The 21,242-nt window shown below is 48.4% G+C and overlaps 1 protein-coding gene across 2 annotated transcripts in view; it reads right to left on the bottom strand.

Moving 5' to 3' along the window:
* The window catches only part of HRH2 (histamine receptor H2), a 54,574-nt gene extending 45,691 nt beyond the window's left edge, over nt 1-8,883 (bottom strand). For both annotated transcript variants that reach the window (XR_004075390.2, XM_006732506.3), the window contains exon 1: nt 8,794-8,883. The gene's annotated coding sequence lies outside the window, so the exon portion shown is untranslated. The remainder of the gene's footprint in view (nt 1-8,793) is intronic.
* Between the last annotated feature and the right edge of the window lie 12,359 nt (nt 8,884-21,242).

The raw sequence follows: 21,242 nt of genomic DNA, 5'->3' as shown, positions 1-21,242 counted from the left end.
TTGGCTGCGCGCCAACATCTCTGCCACCGACCACCCAAGTCCACCTCGGGACCGCAGGGTGGGCTGCCTGCCCCCCTTGAGGAAACATCTGGCTCGTGCAGGAAGCCACCACTGGGCAGTGGAAAGGAGCCAGGACCCTCTCCGAGGCTCGGTTTTCCCATCTGTACATGGGCATGATACCGCAGTGTGCAGTGCTGGGAAGATGACGTGTGACACAAAGGGATGGCTAGAAGCGAGGTGGCCCCTAGCAAGTGTCACTCCCTTCCTTCCCCACGGCCATTCCCTGCTCTTCTCCCAGAGACACTGCACTTGGAGTCCTGCCTTTTCTGGGAGAGAAGGCACCCCAGCTGGCCAGACGGGGAGAAGAAGTGAGCACTGCAAGTACACCATAGACTGCCAGGCCGGAGGGGACGGTGTTTCAGTTAGCAGGCTTCTCCTCCCTGCCTGCCCCTCAGCCCACCCTCATCTCAGCCTCCAGACCCCAGTGAAACAAAGAGTCCCCCCCAGCAACTGCAAGTGCCTTCTAATTCCAGCTCCGCTACTTACCCGTGAGGCAATTCTGGCCAGGAGACTCGGCTGGGAGCCCCGACTTCCCTTCCTGTGAAATGGGGATAATAACCTCAACCACACAAGGGTTGCCGAGAGGCTTGCGGGCTTAAGAGCGAGGCATTTCTAGAACCAGCTCCCCCACTGCTTCTCTCCACAGCCGCGGCAAGCAATGGCGTGGTGTCTCTCTGCCTCAGATGCCTCAACGGGCAGAATGGAAATGATGAGTTGTTGCCAGGAAGAAACGGGCGAAGGTGTGCAAAGCCCCAGTAGTCAGTGTTCAGTGGGTGTGAGCCCTCTACGTGATGCACAAGCACGCAGCACAATGCCTGACCCAGAGCCCGTGTTCCTCCTGCTCCCCACCGGGCTCTGTCCTGCCCTGTCCCTTCTCCTTCCGTGACCTCAGCGTGTCCCCTTTCTTAGCTACATCCCCCGGCAGCACCCTCAGCTCCTAGCCCCTGCCCTGGGGGGCCAACCCATGACTCTGCAGTGTCTGACCTAGATGCCAGGCTTCCCGGAGACGTCCACTCAGCCCAATCCAGATACAGAACAAACTGCGGATTTCACTGTGTTATTTACGACAGGTGAATACTAGAAATGACTTTTAGGTGTTTCAAACTAGAAGACTGGTGGAGGAATTATGTCATAATGGAATCCTGATAGCTATTACTATCACGCTCTGGAAACTATGAAATAATAAGGGAAAATGTTTATCTTTAAGTAATAAAATAGCAAGACTGAAATTGTATCTAGGAGATGATTATAATTAAGAACTCCTACCTTGTTAACCTACAGGAGAGAAAAGCAACTAACATTTATGTCTAGAAGGGCAAACTGGATGGGAATAGTGGTTTTCTTCGGATGGTGGTACGATGACTTATTACTGTCTTCTTCCAGATTTCCTTATTCCAACTTTTCTACATTGAGGATTAATTCTACAGTGACTAAAAAGAACACAAAGATGCAGAATTGTGTATGCTGTACTTCTCTTATGTCAAAAACATGCATATATATATAGTGCATATGTCTTTTGCATAAAGAAAATTTGGAAAGATACAGCATAACAAACAAAAGTGACCCCCTCTTTTGGGCAGGGTACTGGGCAGATGGGGGCCAGGGTGGAGTGAAGGTCTCCCTGTGCATCTTTGTATACTGTACTTCTGACCACATGAATATTCTCTCTAATCAGAAAGTGAAAAGAAAAAGAAAACATAACTATCGAATAAACCTTTAGCAAAGGCAGTATTTTCCCATATGGGCTCTGTGGACATTTGTTAAAGTTGCTACTTAAAAAAAACGAATTTGTGCTGGAAGTAGAGGGTCTTAATGGTGCACCTGACAGAGCCCGTCAGCATGTGCTGGGACTGAGAGAGACTGGGGATTGCAGAGCTCCCAACAAGCCAAATAAGGTCCCTGCCTTATTTTTCCCATGGAGCCTACCCGAAGGATGATGCTCCCAGGACCAGTTTAGGGAGCACAGGGTAAGGGAAAGCTAGGAGGCTGGTCGTGCCTCCCTGAGCCAGGTAGGCTGTGTGTGAACTGTCTATACTCGCTATGAGACTGCAGGGTGTGGGCATGGTGACCCAGAAAGAGGATGCATGCCCTGGCCAGAGGGGTGGTCACTGTGGTCACTATGGGCCTAGTGCTAACAGACTGCCACATTCTTCAAGAGAAGTTGGAAATCCGGATTTTAAATGAAATCTTCTGGCTATAAAATAAAATATCCAAGCTTTTCAATGCAATCTCTCTCTCTCTCTCTTTTTTTTTTTTTCTAATATCTTATGGTTCCCTGCAAAAGTCCTCCACCAGCTGTGGGCTAGGAGCTCAGTGCGTTGCTGGTGTTCTCAGAAAGCCAGGTCAGCCCTGAGGATTTATTCCCTTTTCTAGCCACCCACCCTCTTTCATGATTGCTTTGAGAATTTTGCCCCAGATCAGCATCAAACTCATTGGCCAATTGCCCAGGGGACTTTGCCTTCCTTCTTGTTGAAAACTGGGCTGACACCCATCTATCTCTGCCCCGGGAGTGTGGAAAGGAGTCCGGGAGAGGCTGACTAACCCTAGCAACCAGCCCTCTCGTGGGGAGTGAACGCTCTGCGTCAGGCAGCGACAGTCAGTGGTGCTGCTCTGGGCTCTAATAGCCCTCTGATGCCAGTGTCTCTGCCCCTCCTGCCCTCTTCAGCCTCACTTTCCCTTCTTCTCCTGCCATCACACCCTCTGTGCACAGGCCTGCTAGAAAGTCTCATCCTTCCTCTAGCTCTCCATATTCTTGCACCTCAGTGTCTCTGCACATCCTGATCCCTGGGTCGGGATCACCCTCTCCTGCTGCCTCTACCATCCATCCCTCTGGCAGCTGGACAGTGTCACACTCAAACGGCAGCTCCTTGTGCCTTCTCTGTTGTAGCCAGCACCCCAAGGGGCTGGCATCCATTGCTCCTGGGCTGTTCATTATTTAGATTCCTCTTTCTCCTTCAACCCACACCCCTCTCACGTGCTTTCACCTCCCAAACAGCTTTTAAATCGGTCCCCTTCTCTCCCGCTGCAGTGTTCCAACCTTTATCCCAGCTCACCTGGATGAGGGCAGGGCTGTCCTGACTATTCCAGGTCTCAGCTCTCTCGTCAGCCCCACCTGTCTCCACTTTATCTGGGGAAAGGGCATTTTAGAAAACACAACCTGGTCACCTCTATCCCCTGCCTGAAATCCTTGTGTCGCTCCCCAGCCTACAGGACAAAGTCCAGACTCCTCAGTTTGGTATTGTGGGATCCGTTGCGGAATCCAGCTCTGCCGACTCCTCTGTTACCTCCTTCCCCTGCCCCTCACGCCTCCTGCAAAACCTAGCTGTCCTGTGTGCCCTGAGCACCCCAGAGGTTCTGTGGCTCTGTGTCTTTGTACACCTCTTTCTCCATCTCCATCATCCATTCTCCAAAGAATACTCTTTGTCTACCTGCTGCCCTCCCCATTCACCTCTACCCCCAGCTCTGTGAATCCTGTCCCGATTCCCCCAGGGCAGCAGGTTTGGAGGTTAGAAGGTTATTCTCGCAGCAAAGGTGGGCGATTCCCGGGCTGAAAGTGGCTGAGGTGTCCAGTCCTGGCTGGAGCCGTTGACGATTCTTCCTGCCGTTCCTGGAGGTTGGGCACCAGGTCAAGGCCGCCACATGTTCCTGGAGACCATCCCCACGGGGTTGGCGATAATCAGCCATGCTGCCTGCTCCAATCTGTGACCAGCTTGGCTCCAGCCACCTTTCCCTCACTGCCACGGCACCAGGCAGCGCTGTCACATGGAAGCTGGCATCAAAGGACAGAGTCAGAAAGGCTCTATGAGATCAGCCAGTGTGCCCCTGCCTGGTTTTCAGATGGAGCAGCTGGGGTCCAGAGAAGGACAGTGGCTTGCCTAGGGTCACACAGTGATGAAAGGTATAGCCATGCCCGGAGCCCAGCTCTTCCAGATCTTATCAGATAGTTAAAAAAAAAAAAAAAAAAAAAGATCAAAAGAAACCTTGAGATGTGCTAGCAAGGGCCTGGGGAGGAGGGCCTTGAAATTTTCAGGACAGGAAGGCCTCCCCGAGGCTGAGCCCAGAGCTGCTATGCACATGACGGTCAGGCAGAGGAAAACAGCCCGTGCAGAGGACTTCAGTGGGGGACCAGCTTGCCATTTTGGTCAGAGCAGGGTGAGTGAGCAGAGATGCAGTCGAAGGCAGGGCCCGATCATGATCATGTAGGGCCTTGTAGACCTCGGTAGGGTTTGCATTTTAAACTACATAAGGAAACAAAGCAATGGAGTTTTGACTTTGAACTGAGCAGACAGTTCTGCAAACAAGATATACAAATGGCCAACAAGCACCTGAAAAGACGTTCAAATTCATTAGCCATTAGAGGAATGCAAATCAAGACGAGAGTAATACCACGTCATACCCACAGAATCCAAAAGTAATGACGGGTAATTACGGTTGGTGAGGATGAGAAGAAACTGGAATCCTCATACACCGCTGGTAGAGATGGAAAAGGTTCAGCTGCTGGGGTGCCTGGGTGGCGCAGTCGGTTAAGCATCCCACTCTTGATTGGCTCAGGTTGTGATCTCAGGGTCATGAGATCGAGCCCCACATCGGGCTCCAAGCTCAGTACAGAGTCTGCTTAAGACTCTCTCTCCCTCTCCCTCTGTCCCTCCACCCACTCATGCACATGCTCTTTCTCTCTCTCAAATAAATAAATAAATAAATCTTAAAAAAAGAGTTTCAGCTGCTTTGGAAAACACTCTGGTAGTTCCTCGGAAGGTTAAACATTGTATTATTATATGGTTTAGTAATTCTATTCCTAGGTTTATTCCCAGAAGAAATGAAAATATATGTCCTCAAAATCAGCACATAAATGTTCATAGCAGTATTATTTATAATAGCCAAAAAAGTGGAAACAACCCAAACGCCCATGAACTGATGAATGGGTAAACAAAATGTGGTGTATCCATGAATGGAATATTATTTTGGCCATATAAAGGAATGAAGTATTGATACATGTTACATACAACATGGATAAACTTTGAAAACATGCTAAGTGAAATAAGCCAGACAAAAAAGGCCATCTATTATTCCATATAATCATATATTATATGATTCATTGATATGAAATGTCCAGAATAGATACATCTATACGCACAGAAAATAGAGTCGCAGTTCCCAACCTTGTGTAGGAGTGGGGATGGATTGGCGAATGACAGTTAATGGGTACAAAGTTTCTTTTGGGGGTGATGAAAATTAGATCTGGATGTAGATCGTGGCGATGGTTGTACAACATACTGAAAACCACTGACTCGTAGACTTTACATGGGCGAGTTTTATGGCATGTGCATTACATCTCTACAAAGCTTCAATTTTGTTTTGAAAGACCACTCTGGTTGCTGGTGGGGGCAGAGTGGCAGCAAGGAGGCCAGGCAGCCAAGAGCCCAATCACAGGCTCAGAGTGCCCAGCGCACGGGAGGCACAGAGTGACTATGTGTGGATGCCTCGCACAGGCCGATCCCTGTTCAGGAATGCCCCCCTCTTCTTACCCAGGCTTTCTTAACTCTGCACTGTTAACATTTTGCACAGGATCATTCTTTGTTGTGGAGGCACCATGGGACGTGCATCACGGGATGTTCAGCAGCACTCCTGCCTCTACCCACTAGCAGTCAGCACAGCCCCCCACCCCAGCTGCGACAATCAAAAATATCTCCTAGGGGACTAAACCGACCCCAAGGGAGAACCACTGCTCTAACCTCTTTTGCTCAGCTGGTGAATTCTTGCTTATCCTTCCAGAATCATTTCCCATGGCATCTCTTCATTCTCTAAAGTTTGCCAGTTTCTTAAACAAACCCCCATCATAGCCCTGAGCACGCTGTGTACACACCACTCTCCCCCACAGCTGTGTAGAGACGGCACCTTACGTGCCTTTGGGTCTCCAGCATCGAGTATAAAACCTGGCCCTTTGGAGGTTGCTACGGAGCCATCGCCTCATCTGCCAAGTGCGGAGATGCATTGCCTCTCCCAGGGTTTCTGTGATCAGGTCTCAAATGTGAGTTAACTGATCTGTCCACCCCTCCTGACTCTGGGTAGGGGTGTAGGTTCCAGATCCAGATGGCCTGGGTTTGATTGCTGTGGGATGCTGGGCAAGTGACTGAGTTATCTGACTCTTGGTTTCTTCTCTGTAAAATGGGGATATTGATAGTACCTACACTGCAGGGTTATCATGAACACATAGTAAGAACACAACAAATGTCAGATTCTGCTGGTAATAATAATTTACTATTCTTTCTTTTTTCTGAGGGGCCTTCCAGGATTCAGCATAGAGGTGGCCTTGTCACTGGTAAGTATCCCTGTGTAAGCCCTGTCCCAGGTGCTGGCCAAGAGGAGCTGGGGATGGTGGGTTATATTGTCACTAGAAGCCAGACAGTTCTATGTCCACTAATGAGAATATTGCATAAAATATGGAAGTTCAGAAATTATAAAGAGTCAGGGAACAAATCTCCCATTTTCCTGCCACCCACAGGCAAATACTGTTAACAGTCTTTGGTCTATTTCCTTCTAGTCTTTTTTCTAAGTGCTTGCCATGAATTTGTGACCATACCCTATATATGCATATGCATAAGCATGTCCTCATTCATTAAAAACTTTCCATTCTTAGTAGCCACATGGCTGTCCCATAATTTACTTAATTGATCCCCTACTGGACATTTAGGCACTCTCTGATTGTTGATGAATATCTTTGCATTTGGAGGAGATTTTGTGCATAGTCTAGTCATTTCACTTGGATGTCTTTCCTTCTTTTAAAACATTTTTGGCAAAGGAACCTCTCTAGCCCGCCGGGACACTCATTTTCCCACAGCTAGGCATCCATTTTCCCATCATCAGGGATTTCCTCCGCAAGGTTGAGCCAAATCCTTGGGATTGTGACTTAATCCTGTTTCCCCTTCTGTGGACATTGGTGGAGATGGACCACAGCTGGCCTTGTCTTCCTGTTGGACGCATCAGCAGGGAGAGTCAGTTTAGTTAGTCAACAGCAGATGGAGAATGAAAAGGAGAAGCAGCCTAGGCCAATGTTAATGGACATGAGATTACCTGGGACAAGGTGGTAGAGGAAGAGAAGTTGGCCGGCTGGGGTGAGCCAGCCTGATATCTGCTTCCTATGTGATGTTGACTAGTGACCTTCCTTCCTTCCAGATCCCTCGAAAAATCACTAGGCAAAGGTACCCAACCCCGTTGCCAGGCTCAGACTCACTTTCTCCAGTGTTTATATAGCAGCTTTTCCTATTACACAAAGAACAAGAAACCAGTGCTGACTGGGCTCCAGCCAGGTGCCAGGTCCCATGCTAGACACTTCCCACAGTCATATTGTGGAGCCGGTATGATACCCTCAGAAGGGCTTAGAATCAGGCAGATCTGAGGCCAATCCCAGCACAGGCACGTCCTACCAGTGTGACCATGTGGAAACCATTTACCCCTGTGAGACTTGGTTGCCTTGTCTGTAATTTTGGGGTTTAATGGCACCAGGTTCCCAGGATCCTTGTGGAGACTGCAGCCCACACCGTATACACAATGCACCAAGTACCAGGCCTGCACAAAGCAAGTGCAGGAGAAATGTTATTTTCTTGTTCCATTCAATTCTCATCATACCTCACAGTCAAAGATGTCAATAAAGGTAATCTATCTCATTGCCTTTTATAACCTCCAGCGACAGGGCACTCATTAGTATGAATTTATAACTTCCCATTACAAATAAGACACTGAGGCTCAGAGAGACTCCGCCAGGAGTTTTTCAGGGCAGAGTCGGTCATCTCACAGATTCCATGTCTCAGAGAACCATCAGGATGCGTGTCTGGAGTGGAAGGGGCACCTGCTCCCCACCCCAATTCCCCAGGCCCTGCTTCATGCCCAGCCGGGCCACTGGCCACTTCTGGCAAAGGAGACCAGAGAGGACCTGCCACATGCCAGTGAGTTCCCAGAAGGCAATGAGGACCAGGACTCTGGCCGTTGAAGTTAGGGTATGACAGTTGCCATTGGGAGACACCACAACCTGTACTTTCCTGACCCACCTTCCTATCCTCAGAGCCTTCTCAGAGAGCCATCAGCACCCCGCCCCTCTTCTCGGGGTTGGAAACTGAGGTTCACATGGTCAAGGTCAACTGCAATTACTTAAGTCAGTGAACTGGGATTCCCAGCCGAGGCCACTTTGCCCAGCTCATCCCAGAAGCAAATCGGTCCAGGCAAGCCCTGCCCATCCTTGCTACTGGTCATAGGGCAGCAACACAGGAGGATGAAGGCCAGATGCCTGGGCTCCCTGAGGAACTGCGAGCCCCCTTCCCGCCCACCCCCAGCCCTCTACTGGCTTTCCTTAAGCAGAATGTCGCTCCAGGCTCCAACGGACACAACGGCCCTAGAAAACTGCCACCAGAGCTGGGGTCAAAACAGGGCTGTTTCGGTGCAAGTGGACTTTCCAAATCCACCCCCACGCGGGCAGAGAGGACAATACACCGGACCCCGCACCCAGAGCACGGCTTCGAACCGGGGCTGCATCCCGTCCTTGCAACGCCCCCTTGGCGCGCGCACGACCCCCGCGGGTCACGGAGAAGGAAACTGAGGCTCGCAGGCGGAGAGAATCGTCCAAGGTCAGGCACAGTCAGCGAGCCGTGGGGCTGGAGCTCGCACTCGGGGTCAGGGTCACGACGGCGGCGGGGACCCCACCCGAGCCGAGGCCCCGCGGGGAGGCGGCGACCGCGTTACCTTGAGCTGCTGCGCCGTGTGGCTCCGGCTTCGGCTCCGGGCTCGCCGGTGTCCTGCGCCCGCGCCGACTCCGCTCCGGGCAGGGATGGAGCGGGCGCCCCGCCCGCGCCCCGCGCCCACTTCCTCGTCTCCGCCCCCAACTCGCTCCTCCTCGCTCTCCGCCGCTCCCGCCCTCCCTCCCTTCCCTCTCCCGGGCTCTCCTGCTCCCCTTTCTTTCTCTCCCTCTCTCCTCCCGCCTCCGTGCACAGCACACTCTCTCTTCCTTCGCTCGGCTCCCTCCCCACAGTCCCTCTCCCCCACGCTCCCCCACTTTCTCCTAGACCTTCTTTCCTTCTCTCTCTGGCTCTGACACTACCCCTTCCTCTTTCTTTCCGTCACACTACCCCTCTTCCTCTCATTTCCCCCCTCATTTCCACCACCCACTCCCCCTCACCCCTAGGCCTGTCTGGGACCCAGCGGTCCAGTTGTGAGGTGATAGGAGTGGAAGGGGACTACCGGCTGTGGCCCAGGGATCCGGTGGCACCCCTCAGCATGGGTGCTCAGCATCCTGCTACCTGGAATCAGGCTATAGGAGAGACAGGACTTGTTTCCGGGGAAAAGCCTAGATAATTCTGGGATCAGTGGGACTTCAGAAGACCCCCCAGAGAGGGTTTGTTCTAGCTGGAGGAAGGGATGGAGAAAGAGAAGAGGTAGAGAGGAGGGAAAGGGGCTTTTGGGTATGGAAAATGGAGGCTCAGATGGGAAAACATATCTCTTAAATATCAAGATGTCAAGGCTGCAGACGTGGGTGGAGGGAGCCTGGGGGGACAGGATGGCCAAGGGCGTTGTGCCAGGCCTGGGGTAGTCAGGCCAGGGTAGGAGAGGCAGGTGGTCAGATGGGCTGCCCCTAGTTGCTTGGGGAACCTGATACGAGGAAGGGAGTTTGTGCAGAAGCTTGGCAAAGGAGAGCAGAAGGATGCTGGCTCAGGGAAGCATACATTTCAGAGGCGTGCTAAAGATGATTGACACACCGCCCTAAGCCATTCTGACACTATGGGCCTGGCCCTGTGCCTATGGGCTGAGATGCAGACTAAGGCCACAGTCCTCTGGAGCTCCGAGGTCACAGTTTCTGGGGGAGGATGTGGTAGGCCATGCATGCAAGAATGACAGCAAGAGCCTCCAAGAGGGTCTGGGGGACTCCATGCTTGCTCACTTACAATTTACAAAGACGCATAGGTATTCTCTAAGAGAGTAAATCAAACATGCCTCTCTGTACTCCCTGCCTAAAACCCTCCCATGACTTCCTATTGTAGTTAGGATAAAATCCAAGCACCCTATCACTGCCAATGTGATCTGATCTTATGTCTCACCACATTCTGCCTCACTCCATGTGCCTCAGCCACAGCCGCTTCCTACTTGTGCCCGGAACGGGTCACGCTGGGTCATACCACAGACCATTTGCATTGGCGTTTCCTTCTTCTGAGATTGCTTTTCCCCCATATCTTCCTGGCTGCTCAAACGTCAGAGAGGCTGCATGGCCTGATGATCATCTTACCTAAAGCAGTCACCTTCTCGCCACAGTGCCTTTCACATCGTCCCTTTTTATTATCATGAAAACACTTACCGGTATCTAGAATTTTTTGTTTTAATGCTAATTGTCTGCTTTACCTCGCCAGAATGTAACCAGTGAAGGAGCAGGAACCTTGTTTGTATCGTTCCCTGTGTCTCCCAGAGCCTGTAACAGTAGCTGGTACATACTAATAAATGCCCAACAAATGTTGGTTGAATAAGTGAATGAATAAATACTATAATGAAAATGTTTAGAAAAAAGGTGATTGACCCTGCCAGGGAAAAAAAGATTGTCTTGAGATAGGAGTGGAGAAGAGGGGAGGGCCACAGGGCTGGAGGAAACAGCATGAAAACCAGTGCAGAGCATCAGCTAACCTGGGCCATCCAGGGAGTGCTGCCTGGTGGGCCAGCAAGCAGAAATCATATTGGGGTGGGGTGGGGTGGGCTTTAAGGACACCTCAGGGATGCGAGTTTGGACCTGATCTTGTGAGCAATGGAAGCTGCGGCAGGTTTGGGGGCTAGGTGCTTGGAAAGGCTGGGGTGTGTATCCTGGAGAAGTGAAGGCTCCAGCAACCTGTCTCTAGGAGGGGCTCTCTGAGGGAGCAGATGAGACTCCAACTCTTGGACCAATGGTAGAAATAGAATGAGACAGATTTGGACTCTGTAAAGAATTTTTTTAAGGATCTGAAAAGGGAAATTGGCTCTCTGTGGGTGAGATTATGGTACACTCATATTCGGTGCCCCTCCCAGAGAAAGGATGCTATGTCTGTGACCTGTTTAACCACTGATGTGTTGGTGAAGGTGATTTGTGTCTCTTCTGTGCAGGAGGGTCTGGGAGAGCAAGTGTCTGCCGTTTCACTTTCTTCCGTCATGAGACTGGTTCTATTCAGGCGACGTTTCAGGGAGAGGCTGCTTCATCATATTGGGTCCCAGAGTGAAGTCCCAGAACCCCCACCCAGCTCCCAGTGGGCACATAATGTGATCGAGAGATCAATTTGTTGTAGGCCATTTGGATTTCTAAGTCATTTGATGTTGCAGGGTACTCGTCGTCCTCGGTGTTCTTCACTGAGTTAGAGGTCCAGTCAAGCTGGTGTCAGCACTTCTTAGCTATGATAGATTTTCAAAGATGGCCACAATTTGGCCCAAGGTCCTCTGCAATATAGCAGCACCCCCAGCAAGAGGGGTCCCTTCCCCTAGGTTGGGCCTGCCTCGTGGCTGGCTTTTTTTTTTTTTTTTAAGATTTTATTTGTTTATTTGACAGAGAGAGCACAAGCAGGGGGGAGGAGCAGAGGGAGAGGGAGAAGCAGGCTTCCCACCGAGCAAGGAGCCCGGTGTGGGGCTCGATCCCAGGACCCTGGGATCATGACCCGAGCCAAAGGCAGATGCTTAACCTTAACCGACTGAGCCACCCAGGCCGCCCCATGACTGGCTCTAACTGACAGAACCCAGCGGAAGTGGTGTTATGTGGTTCCTGAGGCTGGGCTCTATGAAGCCTTGGTGCTTTAGCTCTCAGTGTCTTGGAATAATGCTCTGAGACCACCAGGCCGTGAAGACATCTGGGATGAAGGGCCACACACAGAGAGACAGCCAGCTGTCCCAGGTCTCATGGCCACATGGGTGAGCACAGGCAAGACCAGCAGAAGAACCACTCAGCTCACCTACAGAATTGAGAGAAATGATGCATCTTTGTTGTTTTAAGTCAGTAAATTTTGGGGTGGTTTGTAACAAAGCAATGAATTAGGAAAGGGGCCTTGGGGAGAATCAGTTCCTATATCTGAGCCCATTTCCTTGACCATTAAATAAGAATAATAGCAATGTCTGCCTCAAAGAGTTTAGATGAGGCTCAGATGAAAAAAGAAATGGGTATTAAGTTCAGTCATTCATTCAACACCCGTCAACTGGATCTACCAAGTTTCAGGCCCTGGGTTAACTCTGGGATACGGCAATGAACCAGATAGGCAAGGACTGGAAATGTGAGGAGGAAAAAGACAATGAACAAGGCAGATAATTTCAGCTAAAGATAATAGCTACGAGGAAAGCAAAGCAGGATAATGTAATTGAGAGTGACTGGGGGCAGTGCTGTGTTCATGATGGTTGGAGAACGATTGTCTTAGCTCATGACATTTGAACCCAGGCATACATGACGATAATGGGGAGCAGCGTTCCACGTAGGAGAAGCAGTCAGTAAGTGTAAATGCCCCAAGGTAGGGAGAAGTTCATCATGGCTGAGTGCATGAGGGAGAGGGAAGATGTCTGGAGATGGTGTTGCTGCAAGGCCATGGTAAGGTGAGTAGATTTCAGCCTAAATAAAATAGAGCCGAGGAAGGATTTTAACAGGGAAGTGATACCCTTATACTCTATAAAGCAAGTTAGTACTGGAGTCATTGCTGGAGTCAATTCATGGTTGGTCCCCCCACAGACTGGGATAACATTTGCAACCCTTTCCAGCTCTAAAAGTTTCCAGTTCTGTATAAGATCTGAAAAACCTTTGGAAACTACTAAACACGATCATATAGGAAGTCATCATTTGCAAGAGGGCTTTGGGATCTGATAGCCCAAATTTTCTTCTTGCTCTGAATACTTAATAAAAACCATCTTTCAAAGGAAATGGAAGAAGCTTCTTATTCTAAGAACCAAACCACTATTTGACCAAAATAGAAAAAACAAAAAAAAACAAAAAACGTGCTTTCTTTGGATGAGTAATCTCTGCCGAGTCTGACAGCTTAAAATTGAAAAAAAAAAATTGCAACAATTAAGATAACGAATGACATGGCATAGCAGTAACATTTACGGAAGTGGTCTGCGGAAAATTCCAGCGAAACCCACTGGGTTTTGTCATCAGTTATTTCTCATCTCTGTCCTGGGCTCTGGGGTGGCTCTGGGTTTGCGGTAGGGCAACTGAAACTGCGATTGGGATGTGTGGGGTGTAGAGTTTCTTGGTCATCATGTGCTCTGAGTCTTGAGAGAGGCTTTGGAAAGGTCACAGGGCTGGGAGTCCCCCAGTGGATGCAGTTGGCTCCTGCCCCACAACAGCTACTCCAAAGAACCCAGACTTGGCTATTTGCCCATTGTCTCCAACATTATATATGCCCCAGTTCTGGCTTACAAGGTAGGAAGGAACACAATTTGTTGAATATCCACCATCTTCTGTGCTGGATTTTTTGCATCCATCATCTCAAATAATTCTCGCCATAGCCCTGTGAGGTAGATATTATTATTATCTGCCACCATCACTCTTTTATAGATGAGGAAGCTGAAGCTCAGAAAGTTAGAGTTTTCTCCAAGGTCGCACAGCTAGCTGGGGAATTCACTTGACGGGTTCCAAAGCCCCATCTTTTAACCAGTCTGCTCTCCTGGTGCGCTCCACTAGCAAAAAGGAGAATGTTCTGTGGGAAACCAGAGCTGGAAATGATGCATTTAGCCTGGGTCTCCAGCCAGCCAGCCCACCCTATGAATTTTGGACTTACCAGCCTCCATAATGGCATGAGCCAATTCCTTAAAATATATCTTTCTATATCCACATCCTCTTGCTTCTGTTTCTCTGGAGGACCTTGACTAGTGCATAGAATAGGAGCTATTCGCCATTTCCTAAAGGAAGGATTTCCTAAGAGCAGATAGCTGGAGGATGTGTTGGCTGATACAGGCAACCCAGAACTGGGGCTCGAGTAAGAGCACAAGGGCCCAGAATGAAGGAAAAGCCAGATTTTGGAATCTTGCTTAGCTGACCCCCTGGGAGCCTGGCTGGGTCAATCAGAGTTCCAGGCGGCAAGGAGTTTGGATGTGAACGTCAGAAGGTGAGCCTGAGACCCAGCCAAAGATGACTTGGGAAACTCGTTTCTGATTCGGGGGTGGGGGGGGGTGGAGGTGCTAGGCAGCGGGTACTGCTGTTGTCTACAACAGTGATTTGCACCCAGCTGTCCCAGCCTCCGTTCTAGATGGAGATTGTCATGTGACCTGGTTCAATCAATGAGAAGAAGGGGAAATTTTGCCGGGGGGTGGCGCAGATGGTGAAAATTTCCCCTCCTGTAACAGGAGAGACAGACACACCTTCCCCTGCTTGTTCAGTTACTTCGTTCTTTTGATCCTGAAGCGGAGGCAGCCATGTTGTGACCATGAGGGAAAAACTATGAGAACTGCAAAGAAATGGACTCAAATCTAATATTATAGGGCTTCTGGGCCAAGTTTTTCACTTGTAAGAGAATAAGCCCCCTCCCCCTTAAGTCAGGGTTTCTATGATTCACAGCTGAACACATTCTGATTCGAGGAGGAAGTACACGAACATGCAGTAGTATGACCTCATCCCTAATTTGTTGCCCTTTGAGAGTACAGTGACGCAATTTTCCTCTGCTGGGATGTTTTTCCTCTCTATTCTCCACCTGCTCGGGTGCCGCGCTTAGGTAGTACTTTCTATGCAAGTTCAACCTTAAGTTCCCAGGCTGGGTCCCATGCTCTTCTTCAGAGCCTTCTTAGCCTGGTGCACCTTCACAAGATGGTGAACGCGTCACAAAATGGGTGCTTGGTGGGGGGTGAGGGCAGGAAGAATGGGGGAGGGGAGGGAGCCAGTGATCCTTGTCTCTCTCAACAGGCTTCCGTGTTGGTCTCATTCGCCCCAGTCTACCACACGGCCACACCTAGCTACAAGTGACCATGTGGCCCTTCTAGCCTCCCTAGTGGGAGGCAGGCAAGGAGAAGAGCACTGGGAATGCAAGTGCTGGCTTGGCCATGAAGCAGCATCTGCCACAAATGATAAAATATTTTATTAAGTTTTTGATGTTTGAACCATATATTATTTGTCTTTTTTTTCCTAAACGGAAATACTTTTATCATTTTTTACCCATTCTAAAAGTAACAAAGCTTGTAGTAAAATTTCAAACCATATGGGTTAAGTGAGTTTCCTGAAATCTTATTCCTCTAGCAATAAGCCTATGAATAATTTGATCTATAGCTCATTCCAGACTTTTATCTATGCATAAAAATATTTTGTATGCACTTATTTGTACAAAAAAATGGAAGAGGGTGGTTTTTTCGATAAGAACACCAAGCAACTTCAGAAAGAGATCACCACTTTGCCCTATGAAAAGTGACGCCCTCCATCCCCAGTGTCTGGTCACTTCTTTCACTGCTCACTCCCTGGGGACCCAAGAGGGGATGCTCCTTCTCTCTCGGCCCGTCTGCTCCAATTTCTTCTCCTTCTTTACTGATCAGCTCCTCCACTTAGGGAAGAAAGCTCCCTCATGGCTTTCTCCTAGTTTCCAAAAGAAAACCTATCTAGGACTGTGGAGGAAGTCACATTCCTACTGCCATCTCCACCCCGATCCCTTCTCTCGGAGTATTGGCAAGGAACTGTATGATGTCTATCTTTCTGGTTTTCTTGCTCTGTGGAGGATGATGACAATAGAAGCTACTGGTTACTGAGCACTTAGTATGTTCCTAACATGGTCCTACCATAAGACAGATTTTCATCCTCATTAAAACAACCATCTGAAGCTGATATGGTTATTTCTCACTTTAGAAATGAAGAAATTGAGGTTAAGTAATTTGCTCAAGGCCATATGGCTAATAATGTCAGAGCCAGGATTCAAACCCAGGCAGTTTGAATTTGACACACGCAGACACACAACGCTATAAACATAAATTTAAAAATAGAGTTTTTTATAAAATAAAAACCCAGTAATTTTCTGCATCTTTTTCTGTATATAAAGATTTACCTGCCTCTTTTAAATTCTTAAATGATACTCCATTATATGGATGAACTATACTTTTTTTTTTAGCCCATCTCCTACTGATGGACATTTAGTTGTTCCCAATTTGTCACTTTGCCACCTTCCTCGTGAGAATGTCTGACTTGAGGCTTCAGCTCTGTGGCAGTGACTCTGGCCTTGCCCTAAGGTGACCATTCAGCTCAACTTTCTCCCACCTGATCACCAGCTCTGTAACTCATCTCTTCATTCAGATCTTTGAGAGGATCTGAGAGGTCTCAGGCCAGCAAATGAGCACTTAGGACTCGGGAGCCCAGAGGGAAGGCAGGTCCTTCAGAGGGGCCGGTGTGTGGGGCCAGCAACCTGCCCAGCACCCTTTCTTTCTTTTTCCCGTGTTGCTTGTTTATGACCTTTGCCTGTTTTTCTATGAGAGTGATTTTCATTCCTTATGGGCTTATAAGAGTTCCTTGAATATCAAGCTTTGTCTGTGCTGTGAATATACTTTCTCACTTTGTTCTTTGTGTCCATGCCTTGTGTCATAAGGAAGTTTTAAATTGTGATGTGGTTAGATCCATAGATCTTTTCTTGTATCTTTATTGGCCTTCATGTCCTGCTAAGAAAGGCCTTTCTCAACTCAACGTTGTAAATCTTTTGCTCCCTTTATTGTCTCTATTATTTTTATGGTTTTTGTCTCACATTTAAATATCTGATCCAGGGATGCCTGGGTAGCTCAGTTGGTTAAGTGCCTGCCTCTGGCTCAGGTCATGATCCCAGGGTCCTGGGATGGAGCCCTGCATCAGGCTCCTTGTTCAGCAGGGAGTCTGCTTCTCCCTCTGCCTGTGCCCCTTACCCCACTTTCACGCTCTCGCACTCTCTTTCTGACAAATCTTTTTAAAAATAAAAATAAATAAATATCTGATCCATTTCCCTTTATTTTGTCTATTGCTTTTATGGGTTTGCCTTACATTTAAATACCTAATCCATTCAAATTTGTTTTTAAAATCAAGTTAATAATCTCTCAAATAATTATCTCAGTACAATTGGTTGACTAAGCCACCTTTTCCCTACTGATCTGCCATGTCTTGATGTCCTATCCTATCACATGTTTTAGTGCTTATGAGCAGGGACATAGGAGTTGGACAGACTTGGATTCAGGGCTCTGCTCCACCATTCATTGGCTTGTGACCTTGAACAGGTCACATATCTCTGGGCTTATGTTTCTTTATGTGTAAAGTAGGGATCATCAGGGTTCCTGATTCACAGGATGACTAGGGGATGCAATCCTGCAGCACATGCAAAGCACTCAGTAAACATCCTTATGATTATTATTTCCTGAGCTCCCCCACCTTCAAGAGCCTGTTCTTGGGCCCTCACTGCTTCCCTCTGTCTGCTACATGGTCCTAGTTCTATGGTATATTTGATATCCATTAGACTGTAAACTTCTTGAGGACGGGCACAATGTCTTTATCTTCAGCACCTGGTATATAAAGGTGCTCAATAAATATCCACAAAAAAGAATGGATGAGTAGTGTGAGCTCCTCTCCTTATTCCATTTTCTGAGCATTTTCTTGGCTACTCGTGAGCATAATTTTAATTAATTTGCCAAGATCTTCTCCCAGGAACTAGTGGGATTTTTATTGGCTTTACAAAAAATTAATGGGTCAATGTGAGGAGCATCAACCTTACAACCCCAGGAATGTGATCTGCAGTCCCTTCACCCAACCCTCCTGCTTTGTTGGGCCAAGCAAAGCCGCATCGTGTCCTTGCTATAGGTCTTGGCCTGCTTGCCCGAAGTTTATTCCTGGGTATTTTGCTTTCACTCTTGCCCTTTGGAACGGTATCTTTCTCTGTTAGAGTGACTGAGCACTTAGAATCTTGAGTTGGACTTCCTCTTGCTGGCTTCTGCGGTTCCGAGCACTGCCTTTGGAATCTAGCAGATATGGGGGTTAAACCACTTAATAAGTGTGGGACCTTGACAAATCACACAGCCACCATGAGTCTCAGTTTCCTGGGCTTTGACGGAGAAGTAGTGTCTGCTCCATGGGTGTACTGTAAAAATTAAGTAAGATATTGTAGGTAAAGCTTTGAGGTTGTTGCCTGGTACTATTGCAAATATGATCTAAATGTCTGTTATGATTACTTAGTAATATGACTGACATAAATATTTTATTATAACTTTAAGCGATGTCCCACCATGCTGGGTGTTTTATTATTGCTATATACAAAAAAATATCTCTAACTCCCTCCCCCCACCTCACCTCTTTGGCAGATGAGGGAACTTTCTGTTCACTAAGTACATGTGTTCAGTACTCAGCCTAATGACTTCTCAGATTCTTGAAGGTGATGTTGATGTTGGCTGTGGAGATGCTGGAGGAGAATGAAATTGCCCTAAGACCCCACGGAGACTGGAGATGGGAGACAGGAAATCTTGGGTGGGATGGGGGAAAGATTCTGAGGGGAGAGGGAGAGAAGAGAAGAGAAGGAGCATGATATGTATCAGGTGATGGGGAAGGAGGGTAGAACCAATGTGTCAAATGTCATGGGGATTTGGGAGGGAAATCCCACCCCTTCCTAACTCCACCCCTACACACTCTCATGGCTACCAACCACGTGTTTTTTTCCAACGCCACCAAGCTGGGTGTCCTCAGTTCAACTCAATTCTGACTATCTTCTAGAGACAGCACCAGATCCCACAAGTTAAGGGCTCAATCCCACAAGGCTGTCCCCGCCCACTTCAGATGCCAATCACGAGACCAGATTGCCGCCCGTGCTTCTGGACTCACTGGCTATACACTTGATCTTAGCCAAAAGGCCGAGAAGTGATGGACTGACTGGCTATAGACTAGAGGTTCCTATCACTCCCTCCTTGTGTTTAATTTGCCAGAGCTCATCGAATTCAGAGAAATATTTTACTTACTAGATTACAGTTTCTTATCAAAGGATGCAACTCAGGAACAGCCAGATGGAAGAGATGCGTAAGGCGAGGTATGTGGGAAGGGCTCCGAGCTTCCATGCCCTCTCCAAGTGCGCCACTCACCCCAAGTGTCTGCGTGTTCACCAACCCTGTCCTTTTGGATTCTTACAGAGGCTTCATTACATAAGCGTGATTGAATCGATCATTGGTCGTTGGGGATTGATTTCAGCTCCAGCCTCCCTCCTCTCCCCATAAGTGGGGGAGAGGGGTGAGGGGGTGGGACCAAAAATTCCAACCGTCCAATCACATGGACGCAGACCCAACCCCACTCTCCCCTGCCCTCCTGGCAGCGCTGAACTCAATGAGAAGCCCGAGGCAAGGGAGCTCTTTGATATAGTAGATCTTTTGGGGGTGAAGAGAGGGCTTGGAGGGAGGGACAGGGGTTATCTGCCACAGCAGGGGAGTCACAGTCAGTCCGCCAGAGAGTAAGGGCAGGGCGCCATTTGTACTAACTTATTTGATCCCTGCCATAACCCTCTGAAGTAGATACTTCCTTTCTCCTTAGTGAACCGGAGGCCTAAAGAAAATAACAGACTTCCAAATGTATTCCCAACTGCTTCTCTGAATAAATTCCTACTAAATTTTCTCAAAACCTGAACCTGGTGCCCAGATTTCTCAAAATCTTTTTTTTTTTTTCCCATCCTGGCTGATGTCTTGCCAGGTAAAGCATGAGCTCTCCTATCTTACCTACTCCAGACCAGCTCCAAAGAAGAGGGTCTTTCCTTCCGATCCCCAGCAGAACTCTCCAGTATAAAGGAATACCTCTCCCCAGAGGGCCTGTAAATTCAATTAGATTCCTCAGAAAGACTAGATGGAAGACGTCCTATTTTAAATATTTACTATATACCCAACAGTGAGGTAAGTATATATACCTATATAGTAAGTTCATTTCACTCTCACAGTTACATAGATAATCATCCCTGATTTACAGGTGAGGAATTTGGGGCTTGGACGGAGAAAGTCCTGGCTTAGAGTTACATACAAGACAACCATATACAGCTGCTCAAGGTGTGCACTGCACAACTCCAGGCAGTGACATTCATAAACTATGTGAACTGGCTGGTAAGAGCCAGTGCTAAGATTTGAACTTGATATTTCTGGCTACACAGTGCATGCTCTCAATCACTATGCTATGTGCCTTTTTAGAAAAGAAGAGCTGTAGGACATCAGAGACCACTTTGCCCAGATGTTGCAAACCTAAGAGCCAAGAGTTGTGTCCAGCCAGTCCGCCAGAGAGTAAGGGCACATTGTCTGGCACATTGAAGTCGAAGCTTACATGTTAGAAGATTTCACTTAAAAATCCAGACTTTTGTCTTCTCCTAAAACATCAGACACTGGGCTAATTCTCACAAGGCAGCCCTGGACCAGAACTGAGGAGTGTCTCTCTTGACAGGGCGTGAGTTCTCTACTTCACTGCAGTCCCCATACTTCCTGTGGCCTTAGACACTTGTCCACTGCACACATGTACATCACCTGCTGGGCCCCGCAGTCACTGGGCTACGGAACTTTTGCTACAAATGTCCAGTATACATACAGGAGCCTTCTAGGTGCTCACCAAACAAAACATGCCTCACTGCTATGGCTCATGTGGCTTCCTCCCCAGGGATGCCCTTTCCCTTTCTCCAGGGAGAAACTCCTACTTATTCCTTGAGCTTTGGCTTGATGAGCCTCTGATTGCCCCTCAAGTATTACAATGAGCTATTTACTTGTCCCCTTCCCGGGTGATGAGCTTCCTGAGGCCCAGGAAGGTGTCTTTGATCTCTGCACTCCGGGTGCCCAGCATGATGTCTGGCCCAGTCAACAGGACACTAATCCATGCTTATTCTTTATTCGGTCTGCCTCCCCTTTCCCCTCTTCTCCCTAAAGGCAAAAAACTGAGGATCAGAAAGGACATGTGACTTGTCCCAGACCATTTATAGAGTAGAAAGAGTCCTTGCTGGTCATGTATTTCCACCCCCTTGTTTTCAAGCCACTCCCCCCTTCTTCTCCCGTTGCTCACAGCCTCTTTTCCACATTCAAATTCTGGCTTGAGTCTTGCCCACAATAGAAGCATGAGCCCCCTTGTCTGATTCTACCCCAACCCAGCTCCAAAAAGTGGGGTCTTCCCTTCCAAACTCAGCAGAAAGGACACGTCCTCCCAGAAGGTCTTCAGATTCAACTCCATGTGGGGGATGGCAACCTGCTAAACTGCTGGTGACATTCCTCTTGAGTTCTATTTCCTAGCAAAG

Source organism: Leptonychotes weddellii, chromosome 7 (genome assembly GCF_054177405.1).
Source record: "Leptonychotes weddellii isolate Sample4059 chromosome 7, ASM5417740v2, whole genome shotgun sequence".
In the NCBI taxonomy this organism is placed as follows: domain Eukaryota; kingdom Metazoa; phylum Chordata; class Mammalia; order Carnivora; family Phocidae; genus Leptonychotes; species Leptonychotes weddellii.
The sequence above is the reverse complement of the archived record's forward strand: the minus strand, read 5'-3'. Positions and strand labels throughout refer to the sequence as shown.